The 19,660-nt window shown below is 35.1% G+C and overlaps 1 pseudogene; it reads left to right on the forward strand.

Annotated features, from left to right (window-relative positions):
* The first annotated feature begins 11,342 nt into the window (after positions 1-11,342).
* LOC142175840 (acireductone dioxygenase 2-like) lies at positions 11,343-12,833 on the forward strand (annotated as a pseudogene).
* Positions 12,834-19,660: the final 6,827 nt, after the last annotated feature.

Here is a 19,660-nt window from a genome sequence, read left to right on the forward strand (position 1 = left end):
GGGTAAGGCATTGGGTTTGAGTCCTAATGCACCATATTGATAATAATAATAACTAAAGAAAAAATAATATATTTTTCATGAAAAAAACATGAAGCTTGTCCCACTTGATTTGCTCCATTCTTGAAGTGAATGTGATAGCAGTGCATGATAAGTCTAAATAAAGACAAGTGGTTGAAAAATGAATGTGGGCGTGCGAAAGGCCAAAATAATAATAGTTATCACTATGGTAATTGTAAAAAGGGAGAACAAGACAATGTTTACCATCAAATTGGTATGAAAAAAATAAAATAAAGCACATTGTATGATTATACTCCATTCTTTGAAGAGAATGTGACATGTGATAAACATTGAGAATGCATACTCATTCCTGAAAGTGAATGTGAAAATATATATGTGATAAAGATTATGCATAATAATGTACTAGTGCATGTTTGGATAAATACTACAACTCACCTCTAAGGGGGGTTTGAGACAAAGAAAGATAATAAATATTATTGTGTACTTACATGAATATATCATTGGTCGCATACATGTGATACGCCAAATATTTTGTCAAGCCTTATGCAAGTTATTAAAAGCAAAATTAAAACAAGAAATTATTTTGCTTATGATGATTTTGAACATGACAATTATTATGATATGATTCTCTTTGTGAAGGAGACATTCATTATATGGATGGTGTGACAAAAGATCTTGTAGTACAAAAGCAGTTAAGAGATCTGAAAGAACTAATTTGTTACTACCCGAATGAATGAAATTGTTCATGACATTAATCTTGTAGTAAGTCCCAAAAGAAACATTTTAATTTACAAATATATTAGCCAAAGTGGTTGGCATATTGAGACTACAAATGAAAAGAAGATTGAATATCTTTATATTACTATAATCATACCGGGTAAATATAAAATATTACCTGACTTTTCTTCTATTTGTACTACACAAGTATAAGCATGATGATGCAATCACAAGCCATAAGTAAACTAGAGGTTTACTGAAATAAATATTAGTTGGCATGACCGGTTGACCATCTCGGTTCAATTATGATGCGAAAATTTAATTGAGAATTACATTGGCATATATTGAAGAAATATAAGATTCTTCAAGAATTCTCTTCTGCTGCTTATTCTCATGATATACCAGTTAAGGTTGGGATTGAATCCCTTGATTTATGGAACGAATAAAAGGTGATAAATATGGGCCCAGTCACCTTTCATGTGGACCGTTTACTATTATATGATTTTAATAGATGCATCTATTCTATGGTCACATGTGCATTTGTTATCAACTTGCAGTTTGACTTTTGCAAGATTGATTGCTCAAATTATTAGAGCACAGTTCCATAATATAAATTATGATGATTTATCTTGATAATACTGGTTTAAATCCCAGTTGGTTTAGCAGGAATTGTATGCCTCCAACTATATCTAAACCATTGGTTATGGGAACAAAATTGCCAAAATAAAATTTGGTATGTGATATATTATTTAATATACAACAGCATTTGTATGCATCTAGCCAAGTTATGATAAGTTCTCCCTATCACAATCGGTTCAGGGTCAGAAACCAAATAATTTCCATCTAGAAATATGAATGTGCTATATGATTTAATTGTTCCACCACAATGCACAAAGATGGATCCCCAAATAAGACTAGGGATATTTGTTGGTGATCCCAACAATAGGGGGAGAAAATGGGCAGCTGAAAAAGTAATGCATGTAATGAATTATTATGAATACATCTAGATCCTCGTACGAGAAAATGTGAACTTGAAGTTCAAGTGATAATTCATTTGCAAAATATTGCCAGGCATATTTGCTGACCCAAAACTAAATGTCATATTCAGCTGCTAATGCTCCAAATAAAATAAAGTTCACAATGAATAGAGTCTATGGCATGCATGAAGCATAATAGACTAATCGGTTCCAAAGATAAAACTCCTTGAAGAAGGAGAGGAGCAAATGTTCAAGATGGCCATAATAAGGAGGCAAGTGCTCTAGAAGAGCACCACGACATAACACTTCATAAGACCTCATGGGAGAGGCTCAGGTACCTGAAGATAATAAGATAAGGAGATCTCAATAAGTTATGTCTTTATTAGGTAATAGTAGAACCGATATAAAATGATCGTTGACGATATTGTTAATATAATGTAGCGCTCAATATTATTAATATTGACGAGGATCTTGAGCTCAAATCTGTCATGAAATTTGGACGGATAAATGAATGGCCAAATGAAAAATACGCAATAAAAATTAATTTCACCTGAAAAATATGAAGTTGGACGGATAGTCGCAACATTTGAAAGTATAAAGCCAGTGGAGGTATAAATGTGTTCTTGTGCGGAAAAAAGAAGAAGGTCAAGTCGATAAACATAAAGATGACTTGTGTCACAAAAAAATTTGTAAATATCCTGGCATTGATTATATAGAGACATGTTCTCCTGTGGTGGATGTCGTCATTTTAGGTTTTAATCTGGCAATACAAGAAAAATGTGATATGCGTATAATGGAAATCATTGAGGATTTAAATTGTTCTGAAGCATATTAAGGTTTCCAAGAAATTTATTAAATAAAGCTTCAAAAATCCTTATACGGATTGAAACAATCAGAGCGCATGTGGTATAATCGTCTGAGTGAGTACCTGTTGAAAGAAGAGTATAAGAATGATTCAATTTGTCCTTGTGTCTTTATAAAAAGATCTGGATCTAAATTTGTTATAATCACCGTGTATATTGATGATTTAAATATTATTGAAACTCCTAGAGAGCTTCCTAAAGCAGTAGACTATTTAAAGAAAGAATTTGAAATGAAAGATCTTGGAAAGATAAAATTTTGTCTTGGTCTACAAATTAAGTATATGAAAGATGAAATTTTTGTCCATCAACCAGCATACACTAAAATGATTTTAAAGCGATTATATATGGATAAAGCACATCCATTCCGACATCATGAAAATAATGAAGAGCTTCTTGGTCCCGAAGTACCATATCTTAGTGCAATTGGTGCACTAATGTATCTTTCTAACATTACAAGGTCTTACATAACTTTTTCAGTTAATGTCTTAACAAGATATATCTCTGCTCCTACAAGGAGACATTGGAATAGAATCAAACACATATTGCGGTATTTAAAAGGGACTGCCGATATGGGATTATTTTATGACAATGATTTCAGTCCCGATCTTGTTGGTTATGCCGATGCTGGGTATTTATATGACCCACACAAGGCTCGATCTCAAACATGCTATGTGTTTACATATGGAGACACTGCTATATCTTGGCGATCGACTAAGAAATCAATCGTGGCTACTTCATTTAATTATGCTGAGATAATTGCTATTCATGAAGCAAGTCGAGAATGTGTATGGTTGAGGTCTATAATATATCTTATTCGAGACAAATGTGGTTTGAAGTGTGACAAACTACCCACAATTTTGTATGAAGACAATGCAGCATGCATAGCCCAATTGAAGGGAGGATTCATAAAGGGGATAGGACAAAGCAGATTTTACCAAAGTTATTTTTCACACATGATCTTCAAAAGAATGGTGATATCAATGTGCAACAGATCCGTTTAAGTGATAATATGGCTGATATGTTCACCAAATCTCTACCGACGTCAACCTTCAAGAAACTAGTGTACAAGATTGGGATGCGAAGGCTCAAGGATGTGAATTGATGCTCTCATTAGGGGGAGTTAATACGCGTTGTACTCTTTTTCCCTTACAAGGTTTTGTCCTACTGGGTTTTCCTTGCAAGGTTTTTAACGAGGCAACCAAAAGGCGTATTTCTAAACATGTGTACTCTTTTTCCTTCACTAGGATTTTTTTTCCATAGGGTTTTTTCCTAATAAAATTTTAACGAGACACATTATCTATGGACATCCAAGGGGGAGTGTTATAAGAAAAATCAAATTATGGTGGATGTCTATTCTTCCTCCATGATCTTCTCAAATGCTTAATGACATATTCAATGACATATTTCTATGCTTAATGACATATTTAATGACATATTTTTCTTCACTTTTCATGCCTATATAAAGGCCTTGTAATAGATAAGAAAATACATACAATTGAAGAAGAAAATCTCTTCTTTCTCTCTATCTCTATTTCTTGTTCATATTTTACTAAATTGCTTTTATTTCATAACAACATGTCTTGTTCATGTTTTACTAAAATGCTTTTATTTTATAACATAATTTTTTTTGTTGGGTTTAATCATTCATTTCACAACTCGCTAACTTAAAAGTAATATGAATTTGGTAGGTAAATAAAAGGAGTTTGAAGCACTCATGTTGATGAAAGTAGTTTCCTTCCAAAAGTTTGAACTTATAACAACACACTTGTCGATTAGAGTCCACAATCCAATTGTCCAAAACACCCTAATTCAAGTTGATCTCTAACCAGAATTGGGAGTCATTCAATTAAACAGGAGAGAGACAGTTTTCCAATTGTTTATGGAACTGCCCTTTTTCGTACAATTCTACAGAAGTTAATGATTTCATATGTCTTGAATTTTGTTTGTGATCATTTTCGTGCCTGTTTATGTTTGATTTTCTAGCTTCTTTGATGGGCATTTTACAGCTGGAATAGTACTTATCTTAGCGAGCTAATGATTTAAATGCGAAATTTGAGCTAATGCCTCACTTCACTACCTTAAGCTGAAGGTGTTTTTCTCCTCATTTTTTGAAGTCCTCTTGTGAAATTCAAACTCGTTGACATGCAAGTTTCAGAAAAACAGAATTGTAATTATAGCAAATAAAAGAGAGAAAATAAACCCATGTCTAGTTTATTATACTAAGATAAAGTCATTATGGATCAACAATTAAAAATAATACTGGGGAGAAAGCTGGCTATTAGATGAAGAACTAATACTCTAATAGAAACAGATCAACTAATCGATAAGCTAAGATCAATTAAAAAATTTCAACATTGAATTTTTCTCAAACTTTTGCTTTCCTTTGTGATGCCTACAAATATAAAAACCAGTGCCTCAGTGGAAGTTAGCAGTGGAATATGTATAATTTTGAGATTTACTTGCATTGAATTAGTCTTAACACCTTTACAAACATAAAGGTACGTAATTTCTAAAATGTAGATTAATTAATTAACAGTGTATGGAATCATGTGATCCATTGAAAGATATCGTTAGCAAATGAAGCTTTTTTCAGGGTGAAAGGGCAAACACAATACCTTTAATTAAGCTTAATTAATTAAAGGGCATGATATTCCCCTACATTTTTCAGGGCATTTCATGTTTTCCTTAAAATATTACGCCAGCTGTCAGTTAATTCCTTTTAATGCGAGCATCTGCCTAATATGAAGACTTGTATGAGTACTCTCCCGTAGTAAACTGAGATTGATCTTGCACAAGTAACAGTACTACAACAACAACCACAACCACAATCCAGTATAATCCTATTAGTGGGAGAGAGTAGTGTGTACGCAGATCTTACCTTTACCCTGGGGTAGAGAGCCGGTTTCCGATAGATCCTCGGCTCCCTCCCTCCAAGAACTCTCCACCTTGCTCTTGGGGCTCTTGGGGTGACTCGAACTCACAACCTCTACAGAGTTGGTTCTAGTTATAAATTTAATCGGTCTACAGTAGCCTGGATGAAGAAATTGCACTGGTCATGATATATTGGCATCAATAAGAGATTTTTGAACAACTTACAGTTTCATCAAGCAATGTTTTAAGTTTTTATTTTTATTGTCCATAGTGTCCACTAAAGAGCCTTTTGTGGTAAGCAATTACTTCAAGGTATTAGTTTTGCAGTGTGCTTGTGTCTCTTAAGCATTTATTGTCAATGATTATGGTTGTATGGCCATAGTGGGTTCTTTCAAAGGAATTATAATAACTTGCACGTATAATGTCAATTCTAATGGGATATTTGGATATTAGATAGGAGAATTTTCTTTTGATTTGTATTAACAATCCAATTCTAATGGGATTTGCTATCTCGTTTCTCAACTCCTATCATGCCTGAATCATATGAAGAAAGAAGTCAAAGAACCCTTCGTCCTTTATTGATGATTCCCTCGTAATTTAGAGGTCGTAGATCTTCCAAGTTTAGTCCTGGATTTTAACATACTTTTCTGCTTCCCTTATTGAACTACTACATGAAACTTTCAGAGCTTGGAGTGCTCAGCTGGCGACTAGATGCTGACAATTATGAAACTGATGAAGAGTTGACGAAAATTCGAGAGGCTCGCTGAATATGGACTTGGTTATTAAAATGAATATGGACTTGGTTCCTGAAATGTCCAAGCATTATGATATTCACAACGACTTTCCTTCAGGACTTTTGTGAACATGAAGACCCCTCAACAGCTGCATCTACGCGCCAAGATGATCATCAAATGAACCTGTTAGATCCTGCACATTTAGTGCAGAAGTGCAGCATGAGTACGTAAATCAACGCGTACCCAGCAAGTATATAGCCTAACCCCGGAGAAGTAGTGACGAGGGGTCGACATCGACACTTACTAGTGGTCCAATAAATCAATATGGTAAATCATAAATAGATAAGAGTACAACAATATTAGTGAGGTAAATCTGTAACTAACACAATCTTTAAAAATTTCTTTTAAGAATATCAATTTCTCAATCTCGTATTCTATCTCGACAGCTCGAAATTATCAAGTTCCAATGACAAATGGATCAGAATTCCCATATAAAATGCAAGGCATCAGTGGAAGGAAAATATCGTGAATATTCGGACTGCTAGCGATATAACGCACGATTATGTCGAGGTCGTACGGCTACACCTCGGAAAGAATATGATACTACCGAGGCGATCAGCCCGATCCCATCATAACATGTACACTGCCGAGGGGCGAGCGGCACAAACCATAGATGCATCTATTATACTGCTGAGGTGAACGGCCACTCCCATGAGAGTGTGGTATATAATCTTGCCGAGGCATTCGGCCCGCTCCACAAAAAAAGAAAGGAATTACCGAATTACGAGACATGAGCTTACGATACAGTATATGAACACAAGATGAGTATAACCTTTACCGTTTCTCAAATAACTTTCCAACCACTCAAGGTAATAAGGCTCGGCCTAATATATATGTATATATTTTTAAATCAAGTTCAATTATAATTTCAATTAATTGAGCAGAATGAATTCAAATATTCTAAATATTACATGGTAAAGTCATAAGTCTACCCGGGCATAAACATGCTTTAGCTACGTACGGACTCTCGTCACCTCGTGCGTACGTAGCACCCACAACTAATAGCACATAACAATTACATCACCTAGGGGGTAGTTTTCCCCTCACAAGGTTAGACATGAGACTTACCTCCCTCTGAAGTTCCATAACAGGCTCCAATGCCACTCAAATTCTTCAACTCAAAGCCAAACGACACGAAACTAGTCAAACAAAGTGCAAATCAATCAAAATATACTCCAATGCTTATAATTAATCAATTTATAGCAATTATCAACTCCGCTCAAAAAGTCAATAAAGTCAACCCTCGGGACCATGTGCCCGGATTCCGAAAATTTTTGAAGATTAACTTTACCCATGAAGCCATGAACTCAAATATACGATTTATTCCAAATTTCATATCCAATTTCGTGGTCAAAATCCAAAAATATAAATTTCTAGGTTTTTTTTACCAAAATTCTAAATTTCTACTAATATTCATATTTAAACCCCTATAGAATCCATGTATTTAACTTATAATAGGTGGAAATAACTTACCTCATAATAGATGATGAAATTCTCCCCTCCATACTAGTAGAAAATAGGCATATGGCAACGAGTCTAAAACCGTTGCCATATAAAGTAAAACCGTTGCCATAGACATATTACAACGGTTTAGGGTCCGTCCCATCCGGTCGCGTGCCAATAGATCTACTGCAACGGTGTATGCAACAGTTGGAGAACCGTTACAATAGGCCCATCTATTGCAACGGTTTGGAACGTCCCATAGCCCTATCTATCGCAACGGTTATCGTGCCAAATGGAACGGTTAAAACGTGTTGCAATATCATTTTCTATAACGGCAATTGGGGCTATTGAAATGCTTGTTTATGCTATACCAACGATTATTAGGATCTATAGCAATGGTTATGAGATGCTATTGGAACATTTCTCAAAGCTATTGCAGCGGTTACTATGAACTATTTTGACGGTTTTTCTAGTATTTGCAACGACTTGGTGGCCTATTACAGTAATTATTTTACCTGTATAATAAAATATGATATACTAAAATTTATATAAATCATAAAAGAAACTATTAAACTGCAAAATCATTCAATTTATCCAACTAATATTATCCATACATAAAGCAAAGTATACAATAATGTTTGACAAATTCAAGAGTAAGTATACATAAGTTTATAAAAACTCCTAAAATAAAAGTTTCCTAGAACATCTAAATGCCTTGCAACAATCAACCAATACTCTTAAGTGAGGTGTCCGTTGTTTTCGTCTACATCTTCTTCATTAATTTCACCTACAAAACAATCAAAACCTCGAAATATATCAGCTTTGGTTACATAGCAACTAATTAAAAAGGAACTCGTATGGAAAGGAAAGCAATATAAACAAGCTTAACATAGAATTTGATTTAATCAATTTAACAATATAGTATAAAGCTAGAAGATAAGGATATAACTAGGGACTACTATCCAGTAATATCCAAATAAGTTTGATTTAAGTAGTATAAGTTGCTTGTGACAATAGTAACTATTTAGAGGAAAAGTATCATAAGAAAAGCTGCAACTTCATCATTTAGAAACACCAGTCATACAAATTCACCAAACTTCATAAGGTAGTAACTTCATATTTTACTCAAGTCAAACATACAAAGCACCAGCAGGCAGTAAGACAACTTCCAACTAAGATGCACAAGCGAACATCACTTAAAAGTATTTTCAACAACTTCTAATAATACAAATAGAAGCTACTGAATATTGAAAACTGAAAATAACCGCCCAATAAAAATATATTTTTAACGATAAAAATAATCAACATATATTTTCTCTAGGCTGGGTAGCCGAATGCAACATTTAAAACATAACAATAGGTAATAGAATTCAACATACTTTCATACAAACAGGTGCACACACACAAAAGAGAAGAAAGAGAGGGACTTAAGTCCATAAGTAAGACTAGTGAGAAAGAATCACCATGGCAAAAATCAACTTTTCAATTGCCAAAAGTTGTTATTCAGAAAGTTTCAAAACAAGATGAATACACACTGCCACACAACAGCCCACACCCAACCCCACTCCAACCCTGCAATCTCCATCCCCATAGTGTTTGCCTAGATAATATATAAATGCTAATGGGACTATAATTTATGCTTACTAACCGGACATAAAAAAATAAATAAGAAACCCATTTATTTTCGTGAAAAATATTTTCTTTCATACTAAACACATGTGTGCTCTTGTTCGAGGGGAAAAGTTGTCTTTGCTCCTGCAATTAAGTCTTTTTTAGTACAACAGCAAGCTAGTTATCTTAAATTTAACACCCCTCCATCATTGCCAACAGATCTATAAGGACCTCTTTGACCACCAAAATTGCAAGCTTTTCTTATTTGAATCAACAACCAACTGATGAAACATAACCTTCACACCACTTTAACCAAAAAACCACTAATCTCAACTTTCTCATCTCAACCCCAAACCATATTGCGTAAAAAAACTGAAAGAGATAATTGAACTCCGGAATAGGTAGATATTTTGATGCACTCTTATTTAGTTTGCTTATATGACTAATATACTTTTGGTGCTACATATTGATCTGGTAAAAATTTATCTGCTTTGGACCATCGATACGATTAATGTTAAGATTTAAATATATTAATTTGAAATGATAATTGAAATTTTTAGAAAAGGTATCACTACGATAAGTTCCACTAATTCCAGGTTAGAAAAATAAGAGTACTAAGTTTTTCATAAGAATTTAGCAATGGAAAAATAATCTCAGGTATTTATTTACAACAAACACAATATTCTAATGTATAAACTAGAAAAAGAAACGCGTATATATAGATACATACACATGAGTCAGAATTAACTACCTTTGATAACTTTGCCTTGGCCAATCTTGAAAGAGAAAGGCTGCTGGCGTGGATCCTTAGTGTTGTTACTCGTACAAATTCAGCAAAGTTATATCACAAAAACCCCTCCTTCAAACATCAAATAAACAAAAGTGATCTAAGCTTACCTCCAGCACTTCTGATTCAGGTTTCTATTTTTCCATACAGGTGTAGAGCAAGAAAAGTATTATTAATGCAACCTCTACAAAAGAACAGAACATAATAAAGAATCAAAGTATTTAAAGACTCTGCCTTTCTGGCTGCGAACCATCCCTCATAAAATAAGCAGAGAAAAATTATTCATTCTATTTTTTTCTTCTGCTCACACAAGTTTTATACAACTTATTAAAAAAAATTTAATTTTTTTTAGGAAGGATGTCTCAGCTCAAGGCTCAAGGGAGAAAAAAAATCAGGACAGTAAAATCACTATCACGATTAAACTAGCTTCCATAATAAGTCAATTTATTTTCATTAAGCTCTCATTATATCTACCAGTAAGTTTGGGTAACAACAAACTCTAAATACAGAATATCCATGTTAGTAATCATATTTCAAACTGCTAAAGAAAGTTAACCCTTTAGAAACACAATGACCAAAGTCCTTTTGTGGATGCTTTAATAATAGTAAAAGCATCGCCAACATGTAACTACAACTTAATTCTGAAGCTAAAATCACTTTGGCACTCTATAATTGTTCTTTTAGTTCCGTTTCTTCACTCTATTCTTGTATTATCAATTATAGATACCTTTGTAACTGTATAAACATGAGAAACTACCATCCAAAAGCAAATAAAGGCGAGGAACACTCAAAATATCAGAAGAAACTCATTTAAATCTACTTCAGAGGCTCAAGAAAAAAGTGCTTGAGAAAATCACTCACTGGTCTAAGTTGAAAACAGGGTTGAGAGTGAGCATTTACAACAACATAAATTGTAAGTAAAATTCGATAGTAGAAATAATTTACCAAAACATAAAGTCCCAATTTTACTCGTTGAACTTGAAGGAATTCATACCCATAACAAGCATCCAATGATATTCATAAATCACATGCATTATCACATATAAAAACCAAACGGGAAAAGAAGAAGGATATAGAATTGAGAAAAAAAACTACCAAAATACATTGACCGACCGACAACCTCGAGAAATCTGCAAACCCTAGATTTGATAAAACCTCTCGGAATCTATGAAGACTTCAGACTAATGTTTCTAAAGAGTTGTTTTGATATGAATTTGGGGATTTTAGAATCGGATTTCTATAATAATTTCAACGTAAAGGGATGATTACTGGTTCTCGTTATGGACCGACGATGGAAGATGAGTATGAGCATAAGATGGGAGCTGAGGTTTGGGCTGAAGAAGCTTGAAAATAATATGGTCGGAGTTCTACTTTGCTCGAATATATAAGGATCGGAGATCTCCCTTGGCTCGAAGAGATCTAAGTCGACGATATGACTTTTCTCGAAGAAGGGCTTCTGGGAGAGCTTTGATGGATTTTTAGAGGGCTAGATATGTTCTCTAGATAAATATTACTCCACATAAGAGTGATTTAGTATACTTGGCAAAATAGACAAAGTAAATAGACAATTAAAAAATGAAACAATTAAAAAGAGGCTCTGTTTTGAGAAAAATTAGAAGAGGGAAAATAAGGAGGGAATTGAAACCGTTGCAATAAGAAACAATTTCATATAACTGTTGCCCAAGATATACCTATTGCAGCGGTTATAACAACTGATGCAATAGATTCATCTATAGCAACGGTGACTACACTAGGGCAACGGTTTATGTGCAAAAGCGTTACAGCAGGTGGAAGATATTTATGCAACAGTTAATACCGTTGCTATATAAAATCTATTGCAACGGTTACTCTATTGCAACGGTTACGGAACCGTTGCAGAAAAAGCGTTGCCATAGATCAAATTTTTGGTAGTACCAATAGCTCCAAAAATCGCCCAACCAAGTCTCGGATTAAAAATATCCCACTGCCCAGCGACTTTTCCACCTGCGGACGTAACGCTCCGATACCAAGCTGTCATGACCCAAAATCAGCTAAAGGTCGTGATGGCGCTTATGCCCTAAAAATTTACCCAATTATGAGGAGAAGATTAAGAACTTTTACGAAGAGCACTTGCACACTGTGTTGCTGGAAGTGGTAAGTGTAGGATTTATTGGTTGGGCTTTGCATCACTATCTGCCAACTATAATATGGTTGCTAAAATATACTATATACTTTGTCTTGTAAGGTTATTTTGATGTACGGGATCGTAACGAGGGTTGGAATTTATCACCGGTTCACACTTGATTCAAGCAATTACATCAAGGTACTTAAGAGAAGCCTGAGCCTAAATTAAAGATCAAACAGTAAGACTGTGTGGTGTTTTCACACCGTCGTTGCTTTCCCGCTGCCTTTCTCTAAAAACATGATAAAGTATTTGGCAACTATGTGTTGCTTCTTCAGTTGGGTCATTATTTTGTGATATGTCAATTACTACAATATAATGTGGTTCTTGTAGGCAATGCGGCTCTTTGTTGGAGATCCAGTTTGGACCCCATACAACCGTCCACATGATCACTTGCCTGCCAGGTCTGTTTCGGGACGTCTGTTATTTCGTCTGTTATTTTACTTTTAGAAAAAGTTTGGCGCTTGGAACCTAAATAGAAGATATTTGTGCAGGAAGCAATATGTTGAGCCTTTTTATGGTCATGTAGTTAATGCAGCTGCCCAAACTTACTTGAAAATTGAAGGACTTAAACCGTTTGGGGTATGGTAAATCTTCCATATTGATAGTGTTTGTCTTTCTTAGCTTGTTACAGTCTAAGACAAAATAAATTTCCTATACGAGGCCGAATTCGGAATAATAATGCAGTACCGAGATTCGGTAATTAACAATAACAAAAGAGTGACAACGACATCAAGATTTTTACGTGGAAAACCCTTTTGAATAAGAGAAAAACCACGGTCCTGAGACGAGCAACTGATATCACTTTAGCAAGGAATTTTTACACTTTGTAGGTCTGAGTAAAATATTCTAAAGACCACTACAACACTCAAAAGAAATAAACCTCTTTTGATATTCCCACCTTCTATAATATCGCTCACTCTCTATTTTTCTCACAGACTATTTTCTTATACCTTGTCTGTGAAATCTCACTCTTTCTTTCTCTCTTTGTTGGTGTGTAGAAATAAGAGTCGAAACTCTCCTTTTATAGGAGAAATGGCCTAGCTCTTCAACCAATCAGAATGAAGTATTGGTTGAAAATTTGCATTGCAAATCTTTCCTTACTGACGCCCACCTAATTTGGCAACCAAGTCCAAGACCAATTTGGCAACTTGGACTTTTTCAGTATGGGATGGACCCCACAATCTTCCTCTCCAGACCCATTCACCTAAAGGAGGTAACACCAGACTTTTAGCTTGAGTCCATGCCGATAATTTCTTTGCACAATTCGAACTTGTCTCTTGGTAGCACCTTGGTCAGCATATCTGCGGGATTCTCACTTGTAGAAATCTTCAAATCTTTTAGAGATTCATTCTCTACCATTTCTCGAATTCAGTGATATCTCACGTTGATGTGTTTGGTCATTGCATGGTACATGGAGTTCTTGTTAAGGTCTATTGCACTTTGACTGTCACAATAGACGACATACTCCTTCTGATGCAAGCCAAGCTCTTGAAGGAACCGTTTCAACCATATCATCTCCTTGCCAGCTTTGGCAATATACTCCGCTTCAGTTGTAGAGAGTGCGGCACACTTCTGCAACCTTGACTGCCATGATATAGCTCCCCCTGAAAATGTAAACAAATATCCAGTAGTGGATTTTCTATTATCAATGTCACCTGCCATATCAGCATCTGTATAGCCCTTCAAGATTGGATCAGATCCTCCAAAACACAAACAATCTCCCGTGGTACATCTCAGGTACCTGAGTATCCACTTGACTGATTCCTAGTGTTCTTTTTCAAGATTTTCAAGAAACCTGCTGACAACACCAACTGCGTGAGTAATATCAGGTCTAGTGCATACCATTGAATACATCAAACTTCCGACGGTAGAGGAATAAGGAACTTTGGTCATGCTTTCCTTTTCCTCCATTGTTGTAGGACACATCTTCTTGCTTAACTTCAGATGACTAGCAAGAGGTGTGCTGACTGGCTTAGCATTCTTCATGTTGAAGCGTTCCAGTACACGTTCAATGTACTTCTCTGATACAGCCACGACTTTCTGCTTATTCGCTCTCGAACTATCTTCATACCCAGAATTTGTTGTGGTGGGCCCAAGTCCTTCATATCAAATGACTTGGACAAATCTTCCTTCAACTTTGCGATCAGCCCCTTGTTTTTTCCTACAATTAACATGTCATCCACATACAATAACAAAATAATAAAGTTGTTGTCAGAAAATCTTTTGAAGTATACACATGGATTAGAATATGTCTTTGTGTAAGTTTGACTTTTCATGCATGAGTCAAACTTCTTGTTCCACTGCATTTCGTGCCTGATTCAATCCATAAAAACTCTTATTCAGTTTGCACACCATGTGTTTCCTTTCAGCTATTTCAAATCCTTCTGGCTGCTCCATACAGTTCTCCTCTTCCAAATCTCCATGAAGAAATACAATTTTCACGTCCAATTGCTCCACTTCAAGATCTAGGCTAGCTGTTAAGCTCAAAATTGTTCGAATATAAGTCATTTTGATAACATGTGAGAAAATTTCATCAAAATCAATACCTTTTTTCTGTTTAAAGCCTTTAACTACCAATCGAGCTTTGTATCTGACCAGCTTGTCATTTCCATCTTTCTTGAGTTTAAAGACCCACTTGCATTTGAGTTGTCTTTTTTCCTTTGAAAGTTCAACCAGCTTGTACGTGCCATTTTTCTATAGAGATTCCATCTCCTCTTACATGGCTTTCATCTACTAATTCTTTTCTGTATGAGACAGCACCTCCTTAAGACTTTCTGGCTCCCCTTCATCACTGATGAGGACATACTCTGTGGAAGGGTACCTGCATGACTCTACCCTTGGCCTCTCTAATCTCCTCAGAGGTTGAGGTTGTTCTTCTTCATGAGTAGGGTACTCCACTTGCTCGACATCATCATCAAGTTGCTCCCCCTGCTCAATAACCTTACCAGGTTGCTCTCCCTGCTCGGCAACCTTGTCGGTCGTACTTTCTGCACTTGTGGGATAGTTAGAAGAAAAAAAAATGGTAACAAGGTTAGGGATTATACCATCCTTTATTTTCTCTGACTGGTCATCTACAGTTCCAACTTCACTTTCTCGGAAGACTACATCTCTGCTTCTGATGACCTTCTTCTTTACGGGATCCCACAATCTATATCAGAACTCTTCATCTCCATATCTGATGAATATGGAGGGAACGAATTTATCATCCAGCTTTGTTCTTTGCTCCTTTGGTACATGTGCAAAAGCTCTGTAACCGAACACCTTCAGATGCGAGTAGGACACCTCCTTGTTGGTCTAAACTCTCTCTGGGATGTCAAACGCCAATGGAACTGATGGACTCCTATAGATCAGGTAACAGGTTATCTGAACTGCTTCACCCCAAAATGACTTAGGCAGTTTAGCCATTCTGAGCATGCTTCTCACCTTCTCAACAATGGTGCGGTTCATCCTCTTGGCTACGCCATTGTGCTGTGGGGTTCCAGGAACTATCTTTTCATATCTGATCCCATGGCTCGAACAATACTCTTCAAATTCTCTTGAAGTGTACTCACCTCCATTGTCACTTCGGAGACGCTTTAGCTTTTGGCATGTCTCTCTTTCCACTATAGCATGAAACTTCTAAAAAACTTGAAACACCTGATCTTTGGTTTTCAAAATGTAAACCCATAATTTTCGTGAAGCATCATCAATAAATGTAACAAAATATTTGTTACTGCCCATCGATTCAATTTCCATTGGACCACAAACATCAGAATATACCAAATCAAGTATATTCAATTTTTTTTCAGACGATGTTTGAAATGAGACTCTATGCTGCTTACCAAATAAACAGTAGTCATAAGGTTTTACCGTTGTACCTTTGGCATAAGAAATGAGTGATTTCTTGGAAAGAATCTGCAATCCCTTCTCGCTCATATGACTCATTCTTTTGTGCCACAATTTTACAGAAATCTCATCTTGTGCCGCGTTCAATTCACCTTGGCATATTTCTGTATTTGTCCTGTACAACGTGCCACGAGCAACTCCCTTTACAATCACCAATGATCCCTTGGTGAGTCTCCACTTTTGATTTGCAAAATAGTTTTCGTATCCATCTCGGTCTAAAGCAATTCCCAAGATCAAGTTCATCCATAAATCAAGTACATGTCGCACGTCCTTCAGAACCAATGTGCATCCGACATTTGTCTTGATACAAATGTCACCAATCCCCGCAATCTTTGAGTACTTGTGTACCCATTCTCACAAGGCCTAAATCACCTTCTACATATCTGCAAAAAAGATCTCTTACCGGTGTGGCATGGTAAGATGTTGCGATATCAACCACCCATTCCCACTCTGGACCTGATAAATACATGCATTTCTCTTCCTCGTTTATAAAGAGGACAACATTATCATTATTTTGCACCATGGCGGTTATGTTGTCTTCATTATTCTGGCCACTAGTTTCACATTTGCCCTTCCTTGGATTTGGAAAATCTCTTTTGAAGTGATCTGGTTGATCACAATTGTAGCAATTTCTATCTCTTGATTTGGATTGGTTCTTAGACTTCCCACGAGCTCCAGATCTACTATAGTTGCACGAACTCCTTTGGTAACTCCTGCCTCTACCTTCTGTGATGAGAGCATGTCCCTGATTTTCAGGCTTCTTTCTCATCTTCTCATTAAGTAGAAGAGCCAATGTGACATCTTTCAACTCAATGGTAGTCTTACCGTGCAGGATGGTTGTTGCCAAATTATCGTACGAAAATGATAACGAGTTCTATAGCAAGATGACTTTATCTTCTTCCTCAATTTTCACTCCGAGGTTGGCGAGCTGTGTGATTAGTCCGTTAAACACATTTAAATGTGACAAATAATTCATACCTTCACCCATGTGTAGGACGTATAGCTGCTTCTTCATGTACAATTTATTTGTTAGCATTTTGGACATGTATAGGCTTTCCAACCTTGTCCAAGTCCCATGTGCGGTGTCTTCATCAATGATGTTATTTACCACATCATCTGATAAGTGCAACCTGATTGCACTAGCAACCCTTTCATCCAAGTCAGCTCAATCCTCATCTTTCATGGTATCAGGCTTTTTGGCATTAGCATCTAGTACCTTGTGTAATCCTTATTGGATGAGCAGATCTCTCATCCATCTTTGCCATGTTGAGAAACCACTATCTTCGTTAAATTTTACTACCTCGTACTTTACTCCGTACATTTTTGTTTTTCACTGAGTATAGTACTACCGACAGTGAATAGTACTTCTGTGAACGGGCAAAACCTGTGCTCTGATACCAGTTGTTGGGAATAAACCCCCACAGAAATAATATTCATAGTAATAAAAGCGGAATGATAAAATAGCACCGATATACGATAATTAACAATAATAAAAGAGTGACAACGGCACCAAGATTTTTACATGAAAAACCCTTTTGAATAAGGAAAAAACCACGGCCCTAAGACGAGCAACTGATATCACTATAGCAAGGAATTTTTACACTTTGTAGGTCCGAGTAAAATACTCCAAAGACCACTACAACACTCAAAAGAAATAACCCTCTTTTGATATTTCCACCTCATTATAATATCGCTCACTCTCTATTTTTCTCACAAACTATTTTTTTATACCTTGTCTGTTAAACTTCACTCTTTCTTTTTCTCTTTGTTGGTGTGTAGAAATGAGAGCCGAAACTCTTCTTTTATAGGAGAAATGGCCTACCTCTTCAACCAATCAGAATGAAGTATTGGTTGAAAATTTGCATTGCAAATTTTTCCTTACTGACGCCCACCTAATTTGGCAACCAAGTCCAAGTCCAATTTGGCAACTTGGACTTTTTCAGTATGGGGATGGACCCCACAGAATTTGTTTCCAATATTCCATAGTGCAACTTTGGGCTTCTAGTTTATTCTGTGATTCAATATAATACTTGTGCTTTGGCTTGTGGACTATGGACCCTTGACTCATAAATTCAACGTGTACAAATAAAACTGACAAACCGCATCAACTCGATAATCCGAGTCAAATCGAGAAAAAAAACCCGACTATGGTTTGGTTTGGTTTGATTTGGTTTTGTGTTGGAAAAGAAAACCCGATGATATTTGGTTTGGTTTGGTTTTAACTAAAAAAAATCAAACCGAAACCAAACCAACCCGACATTATATATATAGAAGTTTTAAATATATTTAATACATAAAAATATTTCTTGTAGTGTAGTTTATAAATATTTCTTAAGCTTTTTCATAGTTTTATCTTTTAACGTATTATTTCAAGTTTGGACTTATAATTTTTGGATGCTTCAATAAATTTTATAGTCCTTAAATGTTAGTAACTCAAATAAATCCTAAACCAAAATTAAATTAGTACTAATGCTATAAAAAACATTCAATTTAATTGTATTATGAATGACAATAGTGTTGGATATCTATTTTTTAGTTTTTTCATGGTTTAGATAAAATGCATAACTTATTTTTCTTTTAGTGTTTAGTCATGTAAATAATAGTACTTATTAGTTGTACTTATTTTAGCAACTTATTAGTAATTTTAAATTATGTTTGTTTTTCTTATGGCTTATTAATAATATTTATTTTATGCGATTTTATTATCTTTAGTATTTTAATACAATGCCATGAATCATCTCATATTTATGTTATTTTGTTGAAAAACACGTTATATAATTCTGTATTACTAGGATTAAAGAAATATTTGAAACACAAATTCTATGTTTTGTGTTATGAAGACTTTATGAAAAAAAATAATTCGAAAACCCGAAAAAAACTGAGATTTAAAAACCCGACTTTTATTAGTTTGGTTTGATCTTTAGATTTAATAACCCAAGTCATTCCCCAAATTTTGGTTGTTGGATGTCTGGAAAATTAAGAACTGATCTTGTCCGGATTATTACATTTCCTAGCTCCTTTTGCCATCCACAGAAGAGTTCAAAATTACCATATCTTTTTTTTTTCTAATTGGTGCCTATTTTTATGCTACTCCTTTTCCAATCACCATGAAGACCATTGTTATGACGGAAAATATTTTCAAAAGATAATTATCTGAAAATAAGTTATTTTATGGTGTTTGATTGTCGGAAAAAATATTCTACTAAATAAAGGAAAATGGTTTCTCTTGCTTTTGGGTGGAAATTATTTTTCTTTACAATGACAGCAACTCTTAATTCCATATCACAGTTCTAAACTAACACTAACATATAATTATAACATAATACTAACAAATTTGTAACCAAACTAACTACCCGACTTGTTAACATTATAATCAAACTTTAGTAAATACTTTTCACTCTTCAACGAATTAAACACCGCAAAATATTTTATAATTTTGAAAAATAAACTTATTTTTCAGAAATTGTTTTCTAATCATATCAGTATGTTAACATCCCAGTTATATATTTTCAATAATCGGACATCCCTAA

This window comes from Nicotiana tabacum, chromosome 22, assembly GCF_000715075.1.
Source record: "Nicotiana tabacum cultivar K326 chromosome 22, ASM71507v2, whole genome shotgun sequence".
NCBI classification, from domain to species: domain Eukaryota; kingdom Viridiplantae; phylum Streptophyta; class Magnoliopsida; order Solanales; family Solanaceae; genus Nicotiana; species Nicotiana tabacum.